This window comes from Leuciscus leuciscus, assembly GCF_965113295.1.
Source record: "Leuciscus leuciscus genome assembly, chromosome: 8".
NCBI classification, from domain to species: Eukaryota; Metazoa; Chordata; class Actinopteri; order Cypriniformes; family Leuciscidae; genus Leuciscus; species Leuciscus leuciscus.
This window is the reverse complement of record NC_138732.1, coordinates 25,374,075-25,398,458: the sequence shown is the minus strand read 5'-3', so window position 1 is coordinate 25,398,458 and position 24,384 is coordinate 25,374,075. Positions and strand designations below refer to the sequence as shown.

General features: G+C 41.2%; 1 long non-coding RNA gene across 1 annotated transcript; it reads left to right on the top strand.

The window, feature by feature from the left end:
- Positions 1 to 14,911: 14,911 nt before the first annotated feature.
- LOC309504605 lies at positions 14,912 to 19,453 on the top strand. The gene is made up of 4 exons (XR_014208127.1): positions 14,912 to 18,198; positions 18,427 to 18,477; positions 18,583 to 18,705; positions 18,976 to 19,453. It is a non-coding gene; the product is annotated as an uncharacterized lncRNA (long non-coding RNA).
- Positions 19,454 to 24,384: the final 4,931 nt, after the last annotated feature.

The window sequence follows — 24,384 nt, the reverse complement described above, 5'->3', positions numbered from 1 at the left end:
TTTCTGCAAGAACCAATGAGGTTCAATCTTGTGTTACGCAGCACGTTTGAGCTTCAGCAAGAACCAATGAGGTTCATTCTTGTGTTACGCAGCACGTTTGAGCTTCTACAAGACCCAATGAGGTTCATTCTGTTGTTACGCAGCACATTTGAGCTTCCTCAAGAACCAATGAGGTTAATTATCGTGTTACGCAGCACGTTTGAGCTTCTACAAGACCCAATGAGGTTCATTCTGTTGTTACGCAGCACATTTGAGCTTCCTCAAGAACCAATGAGGTTAATTATCGTGTTACACAGCATGTTTGACATTCTGTAAGAACCAAAGAGGTTCATTCTCGTATGTTATGCAGCTCGTATGAGCTTCCGCAAGAATCAATGAGGTTCATTCTCCTTTTACGCTACACGTTTGAGTTTCTGCAAGAACCATTGAGGTTCATAATCGTGTTACACAGCATGTTTGAGCTTCCTCAAGAACCAATGAGGTTAATTATCGTGTTACGCAGCACGTTTGACCTTCTGGAAGAACCACTGAGGTTCATTCTCGTATGTTTTGCAGCTCGTATGAGTTTCCGCAAGAATCAATGAGGTTCATTCTCCTTTTACGCTGCACGTTTGAGTTTCTGCAAGAACCAATGAGGTTCATACTCGTGTTATGCAGCATGTTTGAGCTTCAGCAATAACCAATGAGGTTCATTCTCGTGTTACGTAGCACGTTTGAGTTTCCGCAAGAACCTGTGAGGTTCATTCTCTTGTTACGCAGCACGTTTGAGCTTCTGCAAGAACCAGTGAGGTTCATACTCATGTTGCGCAGCATGTTTGAGCTTCCTCAAGAAGCAGTGAGGTTCATTCTCGTGTTACGCAGTACGTTTGAGTTTCAGCAAGAACTACTGAGGTTCATTCTCGTATGTTATGCAGCTCGTTTGAGCTTCCGCAAGAATCAATGAGGTTCATTCTCCTTTTACACAGCACGTTTGAGCTTCAGCAAGAACCAATTAGGTTCATTCTCGTGTTACTCAGCACGTTTGAGCTTCAGCAAGTACTAATGAGGTTCATTCTCGTGTTACGCAGCACGTTTGAGCTTCAGCAAGAACCAATGAGGTTCATTCTCGTGTGTTACTTAAGCAGCACGTTTGAGCTACCTCAAACCTCAAGAACCAATTAGGTTCATTCTTGTGTGTTATTCAGCATGTTTGAGCTTCCGCAAGAACCAATGAGGTTCATTCTCGTGTTACGCAGCACGTTTGAGTTTCTGCAAGAACCAATGAGGTTCATTCTCGTGTTACGCAGCATGTTTGAGCTACAGCAAGAACCAATGAGGTTCATTCTCGTGTGCAGCAGCACGTTTGAGCTTCTGTAAGAACCAGTGAGGTTCATTCTCGTGTGCAGCAGCACGTTTGAGCTTAAGCAAGAACCAATGAGGTTAATTCTCATGTTACGCAGCACGTTTGAGCTTCTGCAAGAACCGATGAGGTTCATTCTCGTGTTACGCAGCATGTTTCAGCTTCCGCAAGAACCAATGAGGTTCATTCTCGTGTGTTACTTACGCAGCACGTTTGAGCTACCTCAAGAACCATTGAGGTTCATTTTTGTTTGTTACGCAGCACGTTTGAGCTTCTGCAAGTACCAATGAGGTTCATTCTCATGTTACGCAGCATGTTTGAGCTTCCGCAAGAACCAATGAGGTTCATTCTCGTGTTACGCAGCACGTTTGAGCTACCTCAAGAACCAATTAGGTTCATTTTTGTGTGTTACGCAGCACATTTGAGCTCCTGCAAGAACCATTGAGGTTCATTCTCATGTTACGCAGCACGTTTGAGCTTCAGCAAGAACCAATTAGGTTCATTCTCGTGTTACGTAGCACGTTTGAGTTTCTGCAAGAACCAATGAGGTTCAATCTTGTGTTACGCAGCACGTTTGAGCTTCAGCAAGAACCAATGAGGTTCATTCTTGTGTTACGCAGCACGTTTGAGCTTCTACAAGACCCAATGAGGTTCATTCTGTTGTTACGCAGCACATTTGAGCTTCCTCAAGAACCAATGAGGTTAATAATCGTGTTACGCAGCACGTTTGAGCTTCTACAAGACCCAATGAGGTTCATTCTGTTGTTACGCAGCACATTTGAGCTTCCTCAAGAACCAATGAGGTTAATTATCGTGTTACACAGCATGTTTGACATTCTGTAAGAACCAAAGAGGTTCATTCTCGTATGTTATGCAGCTCGTATGAGCTTCCGCAAGAATCAATGAGGTTCATTCTCCTTTTACGCTACACGTTTGAGTTTCTGCAAGAACCATTGAGGTTCATAATCGTGTTACACAGCATGTTTGAGCTTCCTCAAGAACCAATGAGGTTAATTATCGTGTTACGCAGCACGTTTGACCTTCTGGAAGAACCACTGAGGTTCATTCTCGTATGTTTTGCAGCTCGTATGAGTTTCCGCAAGAATCAATGAGGTTCATTCTCCTTTTACGCTGCACGTTTGAGTTTCTGCAAGAACCAATGAGGTTCATACTCGTGTTATGCAGCATGTTTGAGCTTCAGCAATAACCAATGAGGTTCATTCTCGTGTTACGTAGCACGTTTGAGTTTCCGCAAGAACCAGTGAGGTTCATTCTCTTGTTACGCAGCACGTTTGAGCTTCTGCAAGAACCAGTGAGGTTCATACTCATGTTGCGCAGCATGTTTGAGCTTCCTCAAGAAGCAGTGAGGTTCATTCTCGTGTTACGCAGTACGTTTGAGTTTCAGCAAGAACTACTGAGGTTCATTCTCGTATGTTATGCAGCTCGTTTGAGCTTCCGCAAGAATCAATGAGGTTCATTCTCATTTTACACAGCACGTTTGAGCTTCAGCAAGAACCAATTAGGTTCATTCTCGTATGTTATGCAGCTTGTTTGAGCTTCCGCAAGAATCAATGAGGTTCATTCTCGTTTTACACAACACATTTGAGCTTCAGCAAGAACCAGTGAGGTTCATTCTCGTATGTTATGCAGCTTGTTTGAGCTTCCGCATTAACCAATGATGTTCATTCTCGTTTTACGAAGCACGTTTGAGCTTCAGCAAGAACCAATGAGGCTCATTCTTGTGTTACGCAGCACGTTTGAGCTTCAGCAAGAACCCATGAGGTTCAGTCTCGTGTTAAGCAGCACATTCGAGCTTCAGCAAGACCCAATGAGGTTCATACTCATGTTGCGCAGCATGTTTGAGCTTCCTCAAGAAGCAGTGAGGTTCATTCTCGTGTTACGCAGTACGTTTGAGCTTCAGCAAGAACCAATGAGTTTAATTCTCCTGTGTTACGCAGTGCGTTTGAGCTTCAGCAAGAAACAATGAGGTTCATTCTCAAGTTACGCAGTACGTTTGAGCTTCTACAAGAACCAATGGAGTTCATTCTCTTGTGTTACACATCACGTTTGAGCTTCCGCAAGAACATATGAGGTTCATTCTAGTGTTACTCAGCACATTTGAGCTTCAGCATGAACTAATGAAATTCATTCTCTTGTGTTACACATCACGTTTGAGCTTCCGCAAGAACATATGAGGTTCATTCTCGTGTTACTCAGCACGTTTGAGCTTCAGCAAGAACCAATGAGGTTCATTCTCGTGTTACTCAGCACGTTTGAGCTTCCGCAAGAACCAATGACATTCATTCTCGTGTTACTCAGCACGTTTGAGCTTCAGCAAGAACCAATGAGGTTCATTCTAGTGTTATGCAGCACGTTTGAGCATACACAAGTGGTTTGTTCTGACGTATCAAGCAGGTTCAGGTGAGCTTGTGTTTATGTTCGCTGATCAACGTTTATATGAATAAAAGTCTAAATTCAATCTGTTCATCATACAAAGCGATCAAGTCTCTTCAGAAAATTTGGACTAAACCATAACTATGATGCTCAGAAATGAGGATGCAATAATGCAAGTAAAATGGATTTATTGGAAGTTCACAGAAAAGTCAGATTTAAACAAACACACAACACAGTGGCAGCAGAGTGGCGCAGGGACCTCGATGGACAGCACGGTGGTGATGGATGTGAGGCTGGAGAGGTGTCCTTGAAGTTCTGGGTGAGTGACGTAATCCAGATGATGAACGATGAACACAGTAAACAATCCAGACGGGAACGATGATCACAGAGAGAACATCCAGACAGGAAACACCGACCACGAAGACACCAGACGGAAACGGGAACGGGAACAACACCGGGAAACTCCACAACGATCTGACAACACAAGACAGCGTTCACTGAGCATATAAAGATGCGTAGATAGGGATCAGCTGGCGCTGATAATCAGTGGCCGCTGATGCGCGGCTGGCGCTGATGAACAGCGGTAACGGCAGGACACACACACACACACACACACACACGAGACAAGGAAGAGACAGTGAATTAATGAACCGTGACAGTACCCCCCCCCCCCCCCCTCCTAGTAACGCCTCCTGGCGTTCCCAGACATCCTTACCTGTCGATTGTAATCATCGATAAGGGAGTGATCAGGATGTCTCTAGCAGGTACCCAACTTCTCTCCTCCGGACCGTAACCTTCCCAGTCCACCAGGTACTGGAATCCACGCCCCCTCCGTCTTGAGTCCAGAATACGATTGACCGAAAATGTAGGGGGCCAGCGGATTAATGTGAGAGTAAAACACGGGTTTTAATTTGGAAACATGGAAGACAGAATGAATTCTCCGGTACGCAGGAGGGAGTTTGAGGCGGACTGCCACCGGACTAAGTATCTTGGTGACAGTGATACGGGCAGATGAATTTGGGAGCGAGCTTGTTAGAGACGGAGCGGAGTGGAATGTTGTTGGTTGAAAGCCACACTTTTTGAGCAACGACGTATACGGGAGGCTTTGACCGGTGGCGATCGGCCTTAGCCTTGGTGCGCGCCCCCACCTGGAGCAGAGTCTCGCGGGCTCTGGTCCATGTGCGGTGACACCTCTGGACGAAAGCGTGGGCGGAGGGGACCGCGACTTCGGATTCCAGACTAGGAAAAACAGGTGGCTGGTAACCTACGCTACACTCAAACAGAGATAGGCCCGTGGATGACACTGGTAACAAATTGTGAGCGTACTCCACCATTGAGAGCTTTTGACTCCAGGAGGAAGGATTCTTGGATACCAAACATCGCAGCACTCTCTCCAAATCTTGGTTGGCTCTCTCGGTTTGATAATTGCTTTGGGGATGAAACCCTGAAGACAGACTGACACTCACTCCCAGTAATTTACAAAACTCTCGCCAAAATTTGGACACAAACTGGGGCCCCCTGTCAGAGACCATGTCCATCGGGAGGCCATGTAAGCGAAAAACGTGATCCACAACAGCTACCGCTGTCTCCTTGGCAGAGGGTAATTTAGGCAAGGGAATAAAGTGAGCCGCCTTCGAGAACTGGTCCACTACGGTCAAAACGACCGTCTTGCCCTGAGAGGGCGGGAGGGCGGTGATAAAATCTAGCATGATGTGGGACCAGGGTCTTGAAGGGACAGACAGCGTTTGGAGTAACCCATCTGGGGGTCGTTTGGAAGTCTTCCCAGTGGCACAAACCGAGCAGTAAAATGCACTCAGGAGTAGACGGGCGTTCGGAATGGTCAGAAATGCGCGATAAAGAATCGGGTTTGATGTTTTTAGAACCCGGGCGGTATGAGAGAAAAATCAAAACGACCGAAAAAAAGTGCCCACCGAGCCTGGAGTTGAGTCTTTTGGCGGTTCTGATATATTCCAAGTTCTTGTGATCGGTCCAGACGATAAAAGGTACCCCCAACCCTTCTAACCAATGACACCATTCCTCCAACGCTAATTTGACTGCCAATAACTCTCTGTTACCAATGTCATAGTTGCGTTCGGCAGGTGACAAACGATGGGACAAAAACGCGCAAGGATGCATCTTGTCTTCTGTGGAAGAGCGTTGGGAAAGAACTGCGCCTACCCCCACCTCTGACCCGTTGACCTCCACCACAAACTGACGTGATGGATCAGGGGCTATAAGGGTGGGAGCTGAAACAAAGCAGCCTTTCAGTTTGGTGAATACAGCCTCAGCTGTATCAGACCACCTGAACGTAGTTCTGGGGGAGGTCAAGGCAGTCAGAGGAGCGGCTAGTTGGCTGAAATTGCGAATGAAATGCCGATAGAAATTGGTGAACCCCAGAAATCTCTGTAGGGCCTTACGGGAATCTGGACTTGGCCAATCTACCATAGCCTTAACCTTCTCAGGATCCATATGCACTCCCTCAGACGAGATGATGTAACCTAAGAAAGGAACAGACTGTGCATGAAAAGCGCATTTCTCCGCCTTGACAAAAAGCCCATTCTCTAGCAATCTCTGAAGCACTCGCCGGACGTGCTGCACATGTTCCTGGAGAGAAGATGAAAAAATCAATATGTCATCCAGGTAGACATATATGAACTGATCGACCATATCTCACAGCACGTCATTGACGAGAGCCTGGAAGACCGCTGGGGAGTTGGACAGACCGAAAGGCATGACCAAATATTCAAAGTGCCCCCTGGGGGTGTTAAACGCGGTCTTTCATTCATCCCCCTTCCTTATACAAACCAAATGATAAGCATTTTGTAAATCCAGTTTTGTGAAGACCGATGCTCCCTGCAACCTCTCAAAAGCTGAAGACATCAACGGCAAAGGATAAGTTTTCTTTACCGTGATGTTATTCAACCCCCGGTAATCAATACAAGGCCCAGAGAACCATCCTTCTTCCCCACAAAAAAGAACCCTGCCCCCGCTGGAGAAGAGAATATCAGAAATATATTTCTCCATGGCCTCCCTTTCTGGAGCAGAAAGCGAATATACACTCACCTAAAGGATTATTAGGAACACCTGTTCAATTTCTCATTAATGCAATTATCTAATCAACCAATCACATGGCAGTTGCTTCAATGCATTTAGGGGTGTGGTCCTGGTCAAGACAATCTCCTGAACTCCAAACTGAATGTCAGAATGGGAAAGAAAGGTGATTTGAGCAATTTTGAGCGTGGCATGGTTGTTGGTGCCAGACGGGCCAGTCTGAGTATTTCACAATCTGCTCAGTTACTGGGATTTTCACGCACAACCATTTCTAGGGTTTACAAAGAATGGTGTGAAAAGGGAAAAACATCCAGTATGCGGCAGTCCTGTGGGCGAAAATGCCTTGTTGATGCTAGAGGTCAGAGGAGAATGGGCCGACTGATTCAAGCTGATAGAAGAGCAACTTTGACTGAAATAACCACTCGTTACAACCGAGGTATGCAGCAAAGCATTTGTGAAGCCACAACACGCACAACCTTGAGGCGGATGGGCTACAACAGCAGACGACCCCACCGGGTACCACTCATCTCCACTACAAATAGGAAAAAGAGGCTACAATTTGCACGAGCTCACCAAAATTGGACAGTTGAAGACTGGAAAAATGTTGCCTGGTCTGATGAGTCTCGATTTCTGTTGAGACATTCAGATGGTAGAGTCAGAATTTGGCATAAACAGAATGAGAACATGGATCCATCATGCCTTGTTACCACTATCGGTGGTGGTGGTGTAATGGTGTGGGGGATGTTTTCTTGGCACACTTTAGGTCCCTTAGTGCCAATTGGGCATCGTTTAAATGCCACGGCCTACCTGAGCATTGTTTCTCACCATGTCCATCCCTTTATGACCACCATGTACCCATCCTCTGATGGCTACTTCCAGCAGGATAATGCACCATGTCACAAAGCTCGAATCATTTCAAATTGGTTTCTTGAACATGACAATGAGTTCACTGTACTAAAATGGCCCCCACAGTCACCAGATCTCAACCCAATAGAGCATATTTGGGATGTGGTGGAACGGGAGCTTCGTGCCCTGGATGTGCATCTCACAAATCTCCATCAACTACAAGATGCTATCCTATCAATATGGGCCAACATTTCTAAAGAATGCTTTCAGCACCTTGTTGAATCAATGCCACGTAGAATTAAGGCAGTTCTGAAGGTGAAAGGGGGCCAAACACAGTATTAGTATGGTGTTCCTAATAATCCTTTAGGTGAGTGTAGCTTGCCCTTAGACGGAGACTTACCTGGCAGTAAATCTATGGCACAGTCGTAGGGACGATGCGGAGGAAGAGAAGCAGCACGGGATTTACTGAACACTTCCTTCAGGTCGAGGTACTCCGCAGGCACATTAGACAAATCCGCTGCCTCCTCCTGAAACACAGAACCAGACACAGACGGACAAGCAGACACTAGACATGACTCATGACACTGATTACTCCATGTGGAAACGGAGCTCTGATGCCAGTCCACTCTGGGATTGTGTTGGGTTAAGCAGGGGTGACCAAGGACAAAGGGTGCAAGTGGGGAGTCCATGAGGAGAAATGACAATGTTTCGGTATGGTTGCCTGAAGTGATGAGTGTGAGGGGTCCGGTGGTGAATGAGATGTTGGGGAGCTCCTGACCATTAAGTGCGTTGACTGCTATCTTGTGGGTGAGGGGTGTGACAGGGATCTGAAGTCTGCGAGCGAAATTGAAGTCCATGAAGTTACCTTCAGCTCCGGAATCCAAGAGTGCTTGGCAGTCGTGCGTGCGTGTTGCCCATCTCAGTCTTACCAGGAGGAGTGTGGATAATGATGAGGTCTTCCTGGCGGAGATCACATCCGATAGTAGCCTCATTGTCAGTATCTGGCTTGTCCTTTTACCGGACAGGTGTGCAGGAAATGACCTGCTCCCCCACAGTAAAGGCAAAGCCCCTGGGATCTCCGCCTCTCCTTCTCCTCCCGGGAAAGCCGAGCTCTCCCTACCTACGATCGAGAACGGGGCTGACCGTGTCCCCACCGCTGGTCCATGGGCCTTGGGCACCCCCAGGTGGCCTGATGGGAAGGACGCAACGTTCCATTCTGGATATGCGGGCGTCCACCCGCAGGGCCAGCTCAATAAGTCCGTTGAGACTCGTCGGAAGGTCCAGAACGGATATCTCCTTCTGGACACGGTCAGCCAGCCCACGCAGGAACATGTCCCACTGCGCCTCATCGTTCCATTGGCACTCTGCCGCCAGGGTGCGGAACTCGATGGAATAGTCCGAGACAGAGCGTTCTCCTTGGCGCAGGTCAGCGAGGATCCTGGCTGCCTCTCTACCCGCCACCGCCAGGTCTAACACTCGCCTCATCTCCTCGGAGAGTGCCTGGAATGAGGCGCAGCATGGATCCTGGTTCTCCCACACCGCAGTTCCCCATAACGCCAGCAGTCAGCAGGGTTAGGACGAACGCCACCTTCGACCGTTCGCTGTTGAAGCTCCTGGGTGGCAAGGAAAAGTGCATGGAACATCTGGTCAGGAAGGCTCTGCAGTAGCTGGGTTCTCCCGAATAAGCCTCTGGAACAGGTAGGCGAGGTTGTGACTGGAAGGGTGGTGGGGGTTGAACCGGCGGTGTGGGTGGCGCAGCGAGACTTCTCAGGTGTTGGAGTTGCTGGGTGAGCTCGTAAGATAGGGATCAGCTGGCGCTGATTATCAGTGGCCGCTGATGCGCGGCTGGCGCTGATGAACAGCGGTAACGGCAGGACACACACACACACATACACATACACAAACACACATGAGACAGGGAAGAGACAGTGAATTCATGAACCGTGACAATAACTAAATCTCTTTATGAACTTTTTTAAGCGTCAAAGTTTCATTCTCGTGTGTTACGCAGCACGTCTGAGCATCAGCAAGAACCAATGAGGTTCATTCTTGTATGTTTCGCAGCTCGTTTGAGTTTCTGCAAGAACCAATTAGGTTCATTTTCGTGTTACGCAGCACGTTTGAGCTTCAGCAAGAACCAATGAGGTTCATTCTCGTTTGTTACGCAGTGCGTTTGAGCTTCAGCAAGAACCATGAGGTTCATTCTCGTGTTACGCAGCGTGTTTGAGCTTCCGCAAGAATCAGTGAGGTTCATTCTCGTTTTACACAGCATGTTTGAGCTTCAGCAAGAACCAATCAGGTTCATTCTCGTATGTTACGCAGCTCGTTTGAGCTTACGCAAGAACCAATGAGGTTCATTCTCGTGTTACGCAGCACGTTTGAGCTTCAGCAAGAACCAATTAGGTTCATTCTCATGCTACACAGCACATTTGAGCTTCTGCAAGAACCAATGAGGTTCATACTCATGTTACGCAGCATGTTTGAACTTCAGCAAGAACCAATGAGGTTCATTCTCGTTTTACGCAGCACGTATGAGCTTCCGCAAGAACCAATGAGGTTCATTCTCGTGTTACTCAGCACGTTTGAGCTTCTGCAAGAACCAATGAGGTTTTTCTCGTGTTACGCAGCACGTTTGAGCTTCAGCAAGAACCACTGAGGTTCATTCTCGTATGTTATGCAGCTTGTTTGAGCTTCTGCAAGAATCAATGAGGTTCATTCTCGTTTTACACAGCATGTTTGAGCTTCAGCAAGAACCAATGAAATTCATTCTCCTGTGTTACGCAGTGCGTTTGAGCTTCAGCAAGAACCAATGAGGTTCATTCTCGTGTTACGCAGCGTGCTTGAGCTTCCGCAAGAACCAATGAGGTTCATACTCGTGTTACGCAGCATGTTTGAGCTTCCTCAAGAACCAATGAGGTTCATTCTCCTGTTATGCAGCACGTTTGACCTTCTGAAAGAACCAATGAGGTTCATTCTCGTATGTTATGCAGCTCGTTTGAGCTTCTGCAAGAATCAGTGAGGTTCATTCTCGTTTTACACAGCATGTTTGAGCTTCAGCAAGAACCAATCAGGTTCATTCTCGTATGTTACGCAGCTCGTTTGAGCTTACGCAAGAACCAATGAGGTTCATTCTCGTGTTACGCAGCACGTTTGAGCTTCAGCAAGAACCAATTAGGTTCATTCTCATGCTACACAGCACATTTGAGCTTCTGCAAGAACCAATGAGGTTCATACTCATGTTACGCAGCATGTTTGAACTTCAGCAAGAACCAATGAGGTTCATTCTCGTTTTACGCAGCACGTATGAGCTTCAGCAAGAACCAATGAGGTTCATTCTCATATGTTATGCAGCTCGTTTTAGCTTCCGCAAAAAACAATTAAGTTCATATGAGGTTCATTCTCGTGTTACACAGTACGTTTGAACTTCTGCAAGAACAAATGAGGTTAATTCTAGTGTTACGCAGCACGTTTGAGCTTCAGCAAGAACCCATGAGGTTCAATCTCTTGTTACGCAGCACGTTTGAGCTTCAGCAAGAACCAATGAGGTTCATTCTCGTGTTACGCAGCACGTTTGAGCTTCAGCAAGAACCAATGAGGTTTATTATCGTGTTACGCAGCATATTCGAGCTTCAGCAACAACCAATGAAATTCATTCTCCTGTGTTACGCAGTGCGTTTGAGCTTCAGCAAGAACCAATGAGGTTCATTCTCGTGTTATTCAGCACGTTTGAACTTCAGCAGGAACCACTGAGGTTCATTTTCGTATGTTATGCAGCTCGTTTGATTTTCCGCAAGAATCAATGAGGTTCATTCTTGTTACGCAGCATGTTTGAGCTTCCACAAGAACCAATGAGTTTCATTCTCGTGTTCAGAGGTGTCAAAAGTATTCACATTCATTACTCAGGTAGAAGTATAGATACTAGGGTTTAAAAAGAAGTTGAAGTATCAACTCAAGCTTTTTACTCAAGTAAAAGTGTAAAAGTACTTGTTTCAAAACTACTTAAAGTATAAATGTAAAACTAATGTAAGGAAAAAAATGCCATTGAGGACAAAATCTTAGGCCGCGCTAGAGGGGCCTATAGTGCACTACCCCACCTCCTCAAAAATACCTTTTTCTAAAGGCCATAATGACTATAATGTTATTTAAAATGTTAATGTTGAAAAATTTGGGATGCACTAGGCTACCTGTTTCAGCCGCATATATGTATGCCCATTGAAAATGAACGCATTTTAGTACAATGCAAATACATTAAAGAACCATATATGTGTACTACTGAGCATTAACATGTTTCATGGAGCGGACGATATGATGACTAGTTGCCTATAAGTATTGTAATGGTGCACAGTGTTGCCAGATTGGGACGGTGATTTCCAGCCCAAAAGCTCACCAAAACCCGCCCACTCCAAGAAAAAAACGCCCAAAATTTTACTGCCAAAATAATGTGATATAATTTTATTACCATGTCATTCAAGGTTGATAAGCACCATTTTTATCTCCTTTAAACGAAATAACGATGATAAAATAAAATAAATACATTTTCCAGGTAAACGGATCCAATCAGGGCAATAATTAAGGAGAATTAGCAGATATGACTAAATGTCCAGGTGGACTCTGTCAAAACGGCAAAGTCATCGGTTCATTTCTTGAAATGAACCGATGACTTTAACCCTCGGAAGTTCACATTGCAGAACATAACGCAGAATTTAGCAGTCAAAACTTATTCATCGTTGATTCAAACGTTTTTCAGCAGCTTTCAGGGACAAGTAGAGTGCATGCAATCTGGACGGTGTAAAAGTTGCAGATTTCTGGTTAGGCTAGTGTGCACATGACCATGCACAGGAGTCGTCCCATTTTCGATTTCAATTAAAGTCATTCAACTGTGCTCTCCTCTCAGAGTTATATTCACCATTGAGTCATGAGTATGTTTTTAGAGTTGCTGACTATCTCAATCTTTACTGTAGATACAACTTACTGTATCGTATCACTTTGGCATTAGCGATCACTTGAATATACAGCTACAACTTATCGTGCTAAATCGCGTCTGTCTGCTGATCGCTGATTGGCTAAAAGTGCGTGCTCTTCGGCGACGTCAACACCAACGCCAGCTGACTCTGCATGTGCGTGTGTGTTTAGTAATGTCATGATGACTGATTTTATGGACTACATGCACACTTTAGTTTAGTTTTTTAACCAATTAGACTTTAAAATGTAGATGTTTGAAAACCGCCGAACTGACCCCAAAACAGCCCAAATTTTGTCCACCCACCCAACCCTTTTTTACCTGCACAATCAAATTCAAACCGCCAAAAAGTCAAACTTTAGAGGCAGACGATGTACACAATGGATCGCGTACAAACCAATAGGGTGTTGGAATGGTATATGTTTATACTTCTCATCCAACCACAATCAAATTCACTCTATAAATTATTTCTATAAAATAATTACTCCAGTAAAGTAGAGATACCCAAAATTTCTACTTGAAGGGGTCATATAATGGTACATGCACTTTCACAAGTTGATTGTACTGAAATGTGTGTTGGCAGTGCCTGTACACAACCATCATAAAATGATACAAATCCATCCAGTGTTTTTTTATCTTTTATCTTGTTTTCCCCTGTCTCAAATCAAGCCGTTTGATTTTGTGACGTCACAAAATCGACACCTCTCCCACGATTGTTGATTGACAGCAGCGTTTCAACACAGACCCGCCCTCGCTCGTGAGCGAGCTGTCAATCATAGTCCGCGCGGTCATTGTTGATACGCTGGAGCACTGTCTCTCGCGTCAAGCAGGTTCAGGTGAGCTTGTGTTTAATTTCGCTGATCAATGTTTATATGAATAAAAGACTAAATTCAATCTGTTAATCATATAAAGCGATCAAAGTTTCAGTTGCATAGCTGTCAATGGGGGAACAGAAAGCTTTCAGGTTTCAGATCAAAAAGATCTTAATTTGTGCTCTGAAGATTAATTAAAGTCTTATGGGTTTGGAACGACATGAGGGTGAGTGATTAATGACAGAATTTTCATTTTTGGGTGAACTATCCCTGTAAAGGTAAGCAGTCGAAGAGAAACTAAACAGTGCGATCAGGACCCTTACAAGAAGCAGAGTGTCTATCGAATGCATGTTTACAATGTGTTTGTTGTCCCGGGCCCAGCAATGCCTGTTCCTGAAAGCCTTCATTTCAATGTAATTTTGACTGTCATCATACTAATAATTAAATAGCTGCTTACTAAATAATACAAATAAATTACCTGAAATATTGATTAGAGCTGACTTTATTTGAATAAAATGTGAAAAGAAAGAGAATGTACAGTATGCCATGACACTAGCACAACTGTTTAGGAAATCAGTTAATCAAATAAATACTCAATTAAATGTAGCATGGATGAAATCTATACATGTCACCACAGAACCGAGGAAACAGTATACGTTTACATGCAGCCAATATCCGGGTTATGGTCGGGTTAGGGTCACTATTTGGGTTTCTGAAACATTCGGAATAACGCGTTTACATGCGTGAGCAGAGAGAGTTACTCCTGTATACATGGAATTTACAATATCCCGATGTAAACGGCGACGCGCGGTTAGCGTCTGGACGTAGGGACTTCCTTAAGACGCAATATGCGTCATTTCCGATTCTTTTTCCTGTATCCAAAGACAACAACAACAGCAGCAGCACGCGGATAATGAATAGTTCGGGGCAGATAGCGATCGCCTTTGTTTGCGCTTTCCTCCTCGCTCCAAAAGTGTGGTGATGTGCTGCGTCTCGCCATGTTTACCTCTACTTCTTGTTTACTTCCGGTATACTGCACGCGGGTTTCTGTATGCGCCGTCCCTACTCAAAAGACCAAGATTCCTTGCGAATAGAACATGCGCAGAACACAAATCAATGTCCCTTTTGATGGGGATATGCCGATACGCGTTTACATGACCAAATATTCGGGTTAGAAAGGGGGTACCCCAGGTATAATATCCGGGTTTTTAAAAACCGGGATATGAGCATATCCGGGTTTTTGCCGGTGTTTACATGGCCGTGCGCGACCGGGTTATTGCTAATATCCCGGTTTTGAACGGGTTATTGGCTGCATGTAAACGTTTGATGATGATGCAGGCTGTGGCGCAGGGACTTCGATGGCCAGACACGGTGTGTAGACAGAAGTGCAGGGTGCTCTGAAGTGCCGACAAAATCCTGACATGAAACGATATCCACAAGACGGTGACCGGAACACAGATAGGAGACGACGAACAGGAACAGGATCAGACACAACACGAGGACTTCATACAACGATCTGACAGGGGAGATGAGAAAGTGGTGAGTTTATATATTGTTGATGAGATGGGCTGCAGCTGATGATGAGTGATTGCAGCTGGATCGCTGATCAGTGATAACAAGCCGGACACACCCACTCACGCGCTCACACACATGTAAACAAACAAAGCACGGGAAGAGAGAGAGACATTGGATCTATGAACCGTGACAATACAATTCTCCTCAATAACTTTTTAATGTACCATTAATAGAATGTAATCAAAATTCTGTCCTGAACATTGAAGAAACACTAAACACTGAATAAAATTTGGCATTTAATTTATTATTACTATTTATTATCTATGAGCAGTGTTGGGTGAAATGCATTATGAAGTAATTAATTACTGCAATTTAATTACTTTTCCCTTGGAAAAAGTAAAGTAAGGGATTACTCTTAATGTTTCTTAACAGTTACTTCTCATGTAATTGCATTAAATACTGTATAGACTATAATGTAGGCCTGTTGTAACCTTTTCTCTTTAAATACTTCAGCCAGTTCAAGAGTAATTTATGCAGTTTTATATTTATTTGACAGAATTAAAATAGCTGTTTCATGTCTATCCTTGTATTGTTCAACTAATTAGTACAGTGATGTAATTGTTGAAGATGCAACTAGTAGCTAGTAATTAAAGTAAGGGTAGGCAATTTCGGAGAGGCTAGCAATAGCAAGTTAGCTTTGAAAGCATAAGATCCCACCCTCCCTTCAGAGCGTCTCCAAAGCCACGCCTCCTTCAAAACACATGAACGCCTACAGCGTCACGAGAGATGGCGTTAAATTACTTCATGTCTCAAAGCACATAACATTACAGTAATAATGAACGTAAACAACCTACAGAGCTCTTGTACCACCTGACTGCTGCAGTTAATTTCGGCGTTGATGGTGTTGACATAGAAACGTACAACTTCGAGGACGTGAACAACGTCACAGGATGCCTTGTAATTACGATTACGACATGGCATGAACGCAGCATAAGCTTGTTGTGTTGGTGCAGGATGAACTGTAAAAGGCTGCGGTTTGTAGATCACGGTGACTGTCTGTCTACAACTACTACAGCCTCATAAAACACGCTGTTGAACGGTGATGTATGGAAATACATATGTTGACCATTTACTAATTTAGACCACTTATATATTGATTTCTATTAGGATGTAAAGAGAGTTTCAACTAGTATAACAAAACAATCAAAACAAAGTCGAACAACAATTCTTTATGAAAGAAATGCTACCTACAATTATAGGGTCGCTACCTACAATTACTTTTTTTAGAGTAACTTTCCTAACAGTGTCTATGACTGTTTCATGAGTGTTAAAAAAAATTCATTTAGTCATTATTGTGAGTAGTCATTCATTTGAATTTCTAAATGTTCACTTTATTGTAAGTTGCTAATGACACCTTGTGAAGGCCTATATTAATTTTCATTGCATCATCAATGGACTTTCCTCAGCAAGGCTACAGATGTTATTAATAAACAAGACCTCCTCTTCTTGCTTTGAAATGCAATGTGAAAACACCCAGACTTGTTACTTCCTCAGACCTATAAATATATATACTATAACCTTTTTCATACTAATGTAAACAGCGTCAATATGTCAGTGTCAAACAGACTGTTTAGAGAAACCACTGAAACTCACAACAATTGTCTGTTTAATGAGATAAAACTCCACAAGTCAAGAGACATTAGACACACAAAACTAACTCACACATAAGCTGTCATTTACTCGCACTCAACTTGTTCTAAACACATTTGAAAGTTTTCTATGTACTTACATTGAAACTAATAATTTGATAAAATTGACTTTTTGTGTAGGCTACATACATGTTTTTATATTGAACTTTTATTTGTAAAATACCTACATTTAAAGGTGCTCTAAGCGATGTCACGCATTTTTTAGGCCAAACATTTTTTTGTCACATACAGCAAACATCTCCTCACTATCCGCTAGCTGCCTGTCCCCTGAACACACTGTAAAAAAACACGGTCTCTGTAGACAGCCCAGGCTCCACAAACGGCAAAAAAAGAAAAAAAAGAAAGAAACTGGGCTAACCCACACCACGAAACATAACAAACTGTTCCAATAACCGACAAGAAGGATTTGGGGGTGGGGTTTGGGGGGTTAGTGCACGGATGAGGAGGAGAGAGGGTCTAGCTAGCCTCTGTTTTGTTTGACAATACTTTGAAAAATGTCAACAAGAAGTGACGTCACCCAACATCACTTAGAGCACCTTTAATTACAGCTGTAATGACACGGTTGACCCTTCCCTTACACCTTAACCTACCCTTAAACCTACCCATACCACCAAACCTATCCCTAACTTTACCCGTATCCCACCTCAATAGCAGCACAAGTGTTTTACAATACAACATGAACACATTAAGTACATTGTACTTATTTTTCAATGAAAGTACATAGTACTTAAAGCCACTTAATATAAAGTGGGACCTTTAATGTTTGATGAAACTCTTATGGTGCTTTACAAACACATTTGAAGTTTTTCTGGGATTTACAAACTGAATATTCTGGCCACTTTTTGTCAATGTAATACCGTTAACCTAAATCTGCTGTTTTAATGTATTTTTTGATGAAACTCTCATGATGCTTTATTTCAAAAGTAGACCGTTAAAATTAAGCTGATTAACTATCATGTCCTCTTCCTTTTCCAAGAGAGTCTCACACAGTCCAGTCTGTTCCTTGTATCCGTCAGACGGGATAATGACTGTTGGAGCTTTGTTTGGAGACCATGTTGCACGCATTATATTAATAAAAAAAAAATATATTTTTTTTTTTTAATTTGCAATAGTATTAATATAAAAAAACAACAAAAAATGACTCTTGTAACATGATGAAATTAACATGAAACGTGTGCCTTTTCACAGACAATATTGTATATTCCCACCCAGTTTGGCCTGTTTTTTCCTCTGTGGGCAGTATAACGTTCTTAATGAAACCCCAGTATTTTCCCCTTTAACCATTTTAGAAACTTGACATCACGGTTTTAACTAAGGTGTGAGCGTAATGTGGCATTAGTTTCCTGTTTTACCACGTATTTAAGGGTTAGAGTGCAGAATGAGATCATTATCTCTGAAAGCATCCTTGTGAACAAGAACATGAAACTGCTAATTCTTCTCGTCACGCTGCTTGTTCGAACTAACCCTAGTTTGAGCAAGCCTACCCCAAATCATTTGATCTTCAGTGAAATTAAGGGCGACCTTTGGGAAATGCAAAAGAAAATTGATGGACCTAAGCAGCATGAACTCAGAGTAAGTAAATATTTTTTACATTATGGCAAGGGAGAGAGACGTCATGTGATTTTGCCATATTTGTCATACTTGCTTTAGTTAGGTTAAAATAGTTAAACACCAAGCGTGAAGAGAGAAGTATTTGTCTTTATAGCTTATAGATATGTTCTGTATAAGCAGATATGTATAGTAACATCATATGTATATCACACACATTCTCTGATATCAACTGACTTTGTCAATTTCCAGGCATTCAATCACACAGTAAAAATCCAAACACCTCGAGATATAAAGAATGCAGTAAGTATTTTGTCATTCCCTCTGTATTGCAGAACATTGAAACAAATGCTTTAAATAATCATTTGCATAAATGTGTTACTAAGGGATTTTTTTTCCCACCCACAGTGTGAGTGTGAGGCATCATTTGTTCAACACCTGAAAGATGCTCTGATGTTAGTTAAAGAAGTATTACCCATGGATCAAATTGACAACATTTTGGACAACCTAAATTATCCTCATCTGCTTAAGGTGAGACTTCTGCCTTAAATCACTAGCATGCAGGGTTATTAATATTTAACCCTGCACAATACATGAAAGATGAAGAGTCATCTTTAGGTCATTTAAAAGGCCTGAAGACACTTCTCTTATTAAACATTCTCATTTCATTTTAACATCTCTGTTCAAGTAAAGAAATCATTCAGGGTCTCAAAGACAATGCAGTTATGCAGCATGGAAAGAGCTGTTTTATCATTTAAAATAACGCCATGCATGAATATTTTTTCTATTTTGATTTTCCAGAAGCCAAGTGACAACTGTCACTTCAGAACACATAAGTTGAGAGATGCATCTCTCAAAAATGACTTGATTAAGGATAACATTGATTTCATCGAAAACTGGAATACAAACTGCAAGCCGAGACGCAAAAGAAACTAAACGGACGTCCAGATGTGGAAATGTGAATCACATGTTTATTTATTACATTTATTTATTACAATTTTTTTTATTTTTTTTGTCACTTTGCGTTTATTTATTTATTTAAAGGACTATTTAAATGTTGTTTGTTTATTTATTTATTTATTTTGATCAGTGTGTGTTGGTTGTCCTGGCACTTAATTACAAAATGTTGCTACAAAATTCATGGGATGAAACACAATCTATACTTTATTCTTTAAAGTTTTGACCTGTATTGTAACAATACAAACTTCATGTTACTTAATGGTCCAAAGTTTTTTATGCTCAGTGTAATACAAAATAAAAAGAATATTTTTAAGATCAACTCTTTCTGTTGTTTCATTCATGTTTTGTCTTGATTCTTATGCCGTAAAGTGCAGTAAAAATGGCGTATCTGATAAATGTCATACCTTTCAGTGCATTTATATGCTAGACTGATACAAAACTTCATGCACATTAAGTTGCATATAGCATAATATTTATAGCCCACTCAACAAATCTGTATTTCTGCAGTAAAAACTTCACTCACTTTTAACTGACCCAGCTGTGTATTGTTTATCTTCTCTTGATGGGATGTGGTGAGTCCTGAAGGAGGCTGTATACAATATTAAGTCTGATGGATGGAAACAGACAGTCCCGCAGCTGCTGGCAGTGTCCTGACGAAAGGGAACATCCCTAACAACACAACGATGGAATGTTCAGGAGACCGGTGACTAAGAAAATCCAGCCTCCAGAGTGTGTTTCGAAACCATTGTGTCAAGAGATTTAGATTCCTCAGTCTTATCAGGACTTCAGGATCAATCAATTCATAGCGCTTCCCACCATGGTACACTTCTGTGTCCCATTAGGTTTTTTAGGTATCACTTTATAATGAGGTCATTTGATAACGTTAGTTAACTACGTTAAGCATTTATTAACCTTAGTTAATATACAGCTGCAGTATCTGTTAATACTATGTAGTGGGCCTGAGCTAACATGAACTACCAACACACACACACAAAATAAAATAAAGCCTTTTTTTTTTTTTTTTGATTTACACATTTTAATTGTAAGCTACTGTAAAAATCCATCAAATTGAATTGAATAATCCTTACATATTGAGTAATAAAAAATAAATAAAAAAAGAAGCTCTATAGCTTAATAAAACATTTTATACAAATCTTAATGGAACAAGGAAATGGACCATTTAATTTGATCTGATTCGCATGTTTAAATTTATTAATACAAATTACATAAACTAAATGATCCATTCCATTGTTCCATTACAATATAAAATGTTTTATTAAGCTATAGCTTTTTTTTTTTTAACTCATTTAAAATTCTTGATTTCATAAAAGGAATAATTTGTAAAGATTATTTAATTCAATTTGATGGAATTTAACTGTAAAATAATAGTGTAAATCTTAAAAAAAGGTTTAATTTCTTTGGAGTGAATGAACAGTTTAATTTTTATTAACTAATGTATACAAAGATTAATAAATACTGTAACAAATGTATTAGTTAAGGCATTAACTAACGTTAACTAATGGGACCTTAATGTTTTTTTTATTAAAAATGAGATGGACAAATCCTTTCTGAAATATTAGATATGTTAAAAAAAACTTTTATCTAACAAAAAAATTGTACGGAAGTATCAAGTTAAATATCAAATGTCCGCATCCCTTCTTAAAATAATGATTGGTAACACTGTTTTACAGTGTCCTTGTTACATGTAGTTAAGCTGTAAAAACGTTATTCCCACTTAAATTACATTAAACCTTAGACTTAAAAATGAGTTGAATCTCGTATAACTTGTAAAAATGTTGCAAATTACTTAACTTATTTTGACGAGTTAAAGCAATGTAAACACATCTGTTGTCATAACTTATTGATCATAATTTTTTACAGTGTTGTAATAACTTTAAATGATGCATAATTACATGCAAATATCTTAAAACCAAACCATAATCTAACCCTAACCCTAAAGCAAGTATATGATGTTTATTAAAGGGGTGTTGATTATGATTTCACTTTTCTGACTTTAGTTAGTGTGTAATGTTGCTGTTTGAGCATAAACAACATCTGCAAAGTTACAATGCTTAAAGTTCAAAGCAAAGCAAGATTTTTTTAAGGACTTCAACAAAAGGCTGGTAGGGACTATATGACATTTCTTCCGGGTTAGTGACATCACTAACCCTAAAATTTACATAAACCCCATCCCCGGGAACACGCAAGCAGTGTTGAGAAGAGGAAGAGTTGCAGTACAGCACATTTGTGAGTCAGCTCAAGCTGTTGCATCTGTCTTTTCACATTCAATACAGTACGTAACACAAATGCAATAGCATGTCACTCATAGGCATCTTACAACAGTTCCCACACAAGCGATTTTATATATTATCATGAAAGAATATGCTAATCGAAGATAGTTAACTCCACATCAGCAACATAAATTAATCAACTAACCATTCAGAAATGTCCTGTTGCATTCTACATATCACTTCTTCTTGAGTCTCTCCATCATTGTCCGACTCCAGTTTAAACATAAAAGGCAGAACAGTTTCTGACATTTTAGTGCTTGTCTGCGTTGGAGACACACACACACACACACACACACACACACACACACACACACACACACACACACACACACACACACACACACACACACACACACACACACACACACACACACACACACACACACACACACACACGCACACACACACACACACACACACACACACACACACACACACACAACCTATGTGCCGGGAGCAGCAGCTCATTTGCATTTAAAGGGACACACACGAAACGAACTGACCCTCAAAAGGGGACAATTTTAACACACTGTAAAGAATTATCTGTGCAGTAGTTTGAGCTAAAACTTCACAACCACACCCTGGGGACAACAGAGACTTATTTTTCATATTGTAAAAAGGGGATTATACCACCCCTTTTATATTTTTCCAATACCTAAATGTATAATTACACAACTAATGAAACAAATGAAACCTTATTGTAAAGTGTTACTACTTTACTTTTTTCTATGTATTTTATGTAGATACCTTGACCTTCTGTGGTTGACGATTAACATTTTCTGAAAGCTTTGCACCTCCTTACATAGATTTTCTCCATATTTGCTTAAAAATGTTGTATTTTAAAGAGTTTTTTTTTTACCTAGTTTTGTACCCTATCTGTGGAAAGTGTCTTTGCTGATTCATCAAACATTATGTAGACTTCAACATACTGTACATGCACCTTATCTGGACCCTGTCCACAACCACAAAGGAAGTCATCAGCTGCACTGCAATTACTTTATTTATAAACTCCATCTGGTTAGAACTGGACTAGACATGAACATGGACATGGACAAGACAGTATGCACTTACACAATACACTACACACGCTCGTATTTTGTGGGTGTTATTGCAACACCGAGAAGAATTCCATCAATCCATTTCACAACTAAGTATCTGAACAAGGTTTTTTTGTGCCATCCAGTCATGGCTGAAATGTAAGGTCTATCATGCATAGAAACAGATATTTAATTTCTTACAAGTTGGTACAGTCAAAAACATTGATATCTAAGTACTAAAACATTTGATAAGATGCTATCTTGAGAGTCATTGCGAGGATGAGTGTAGAGAAGAGATTTCTTGTAAAACGCTTTACTTTGTTCTCTATGAATACTATTGTAGAATAATTAATTCATGGTTATTTCTTATGGTTGGTTATATGTTTTTTTGTTTTTTTGTTAGGCTGATAGTTTGGCATAAAGTTGGAGGGGGGAGTCCAACTTTATGTTGACCTTATTGCATTGGTTTATTTATTGAAGGTCTTCATTTGCTTTACCAAATAAATTCCCAAGGCAAGAAATCATCAATCTTTCACTTGATGGTAATGATAAGTGATTGCAAATGAGTTATGAAGGAGACTCTGTGGCTAAATATAACTATACTTAGATTTGTTGTCAGTCTAACTGCCAGACAATGATGACTGAAAGAATCCACACCAGTGAGTCAATGATTTTGAAAGAAACTGCAAGAGCAGCTGGAGGTTGTGTAAACCCTCAACTGAGGCTTCGGTGACTCCAGACAGATCGTCTCTTTTGAAGCTGTGATTTATGGGCTGCTGGTGGCCAAATCTAAACTCACAGATCCCTGTGTCTTTGGTGATTTTTCAAGTGTCCACATTCATCACTCCAACCTGAGAAACCAGTAGCCATGTCTGAATTAATCTAGATCTGATCTTGAAGCAGGCTGACCTTAATCTGGAAAGAGTCACAGAAGGAAATGATCAGAAAAAAGGTAGGCTCACCTACCTTATATGGGCAGCAAACTCCTTTAGATGGTGTGCCATTTATACAAGAGGCTTTACCAATCACATTGTTTAACAGTTTACATATTAGTATTCTAACTAATACATAGAGTATTTCTAAAAGATATTGTTTTTTTTTTCCGAATAAAGTCTAATAATCAGTATTCAGCAAGCAGAAACTACAAACAAAGTCAATTTAAGGCTTTGGTTCTTAGGAAATGGATCCTTTTGGTTTCAGTGATTGACTTGGTTATATAAGAAATATAACAATTAAAATGTAAGCATTCAACACATCATGAGTCTACCAGTTAATTTGATAAGGATCAACAACTATAATTGTGCATTTATCCTTATAAAAATTGCAAACGCTTTTAAAATTGATTGACTTTTTATATCACTGTGAGAATGTAGCATCAAACATTGTCACAAAAAAAAAAAAAAGTAACTTCTAAGAAAAAGGACATTTGTTGGTAGAGAGAATGTATGATTTTTTTCAAGGAATTGCTGCAGGCATAATATGCTTGTTTCGAGTCTTTCAAAGCACTGCAAGATCAACCAAGTTGTTGCATAGAAAACAGTGAGGAAAGAGGCCACTTTATAGTCCATTATAGATGCATGTCTTTTCTGATCACAGTTATATTGCTTTAAAGCAGCACACTTAAGTTGTACAGTTAAGCAGCATTCTGTTACACGCTGTGGATGATGATGAAAGTTGATGACAGTGATGAGGTCAGTCTAATATCTACTCATGATCTGAAGCTTTGCAGCATTACACCCACCAACAAGGTGTCATCATCATCATCACAAAAGTTTCTCTCACACAATTCCACTGAACTATGAGCAAATTTCAAGAGCAGACCTACATATATAGTGGAAATAATAATAATAATACATTTTATTTGTTGGCGCCTTTCAAGACACCCAAGGACACCTTACAGAACAAAAATAAACAAGACATAC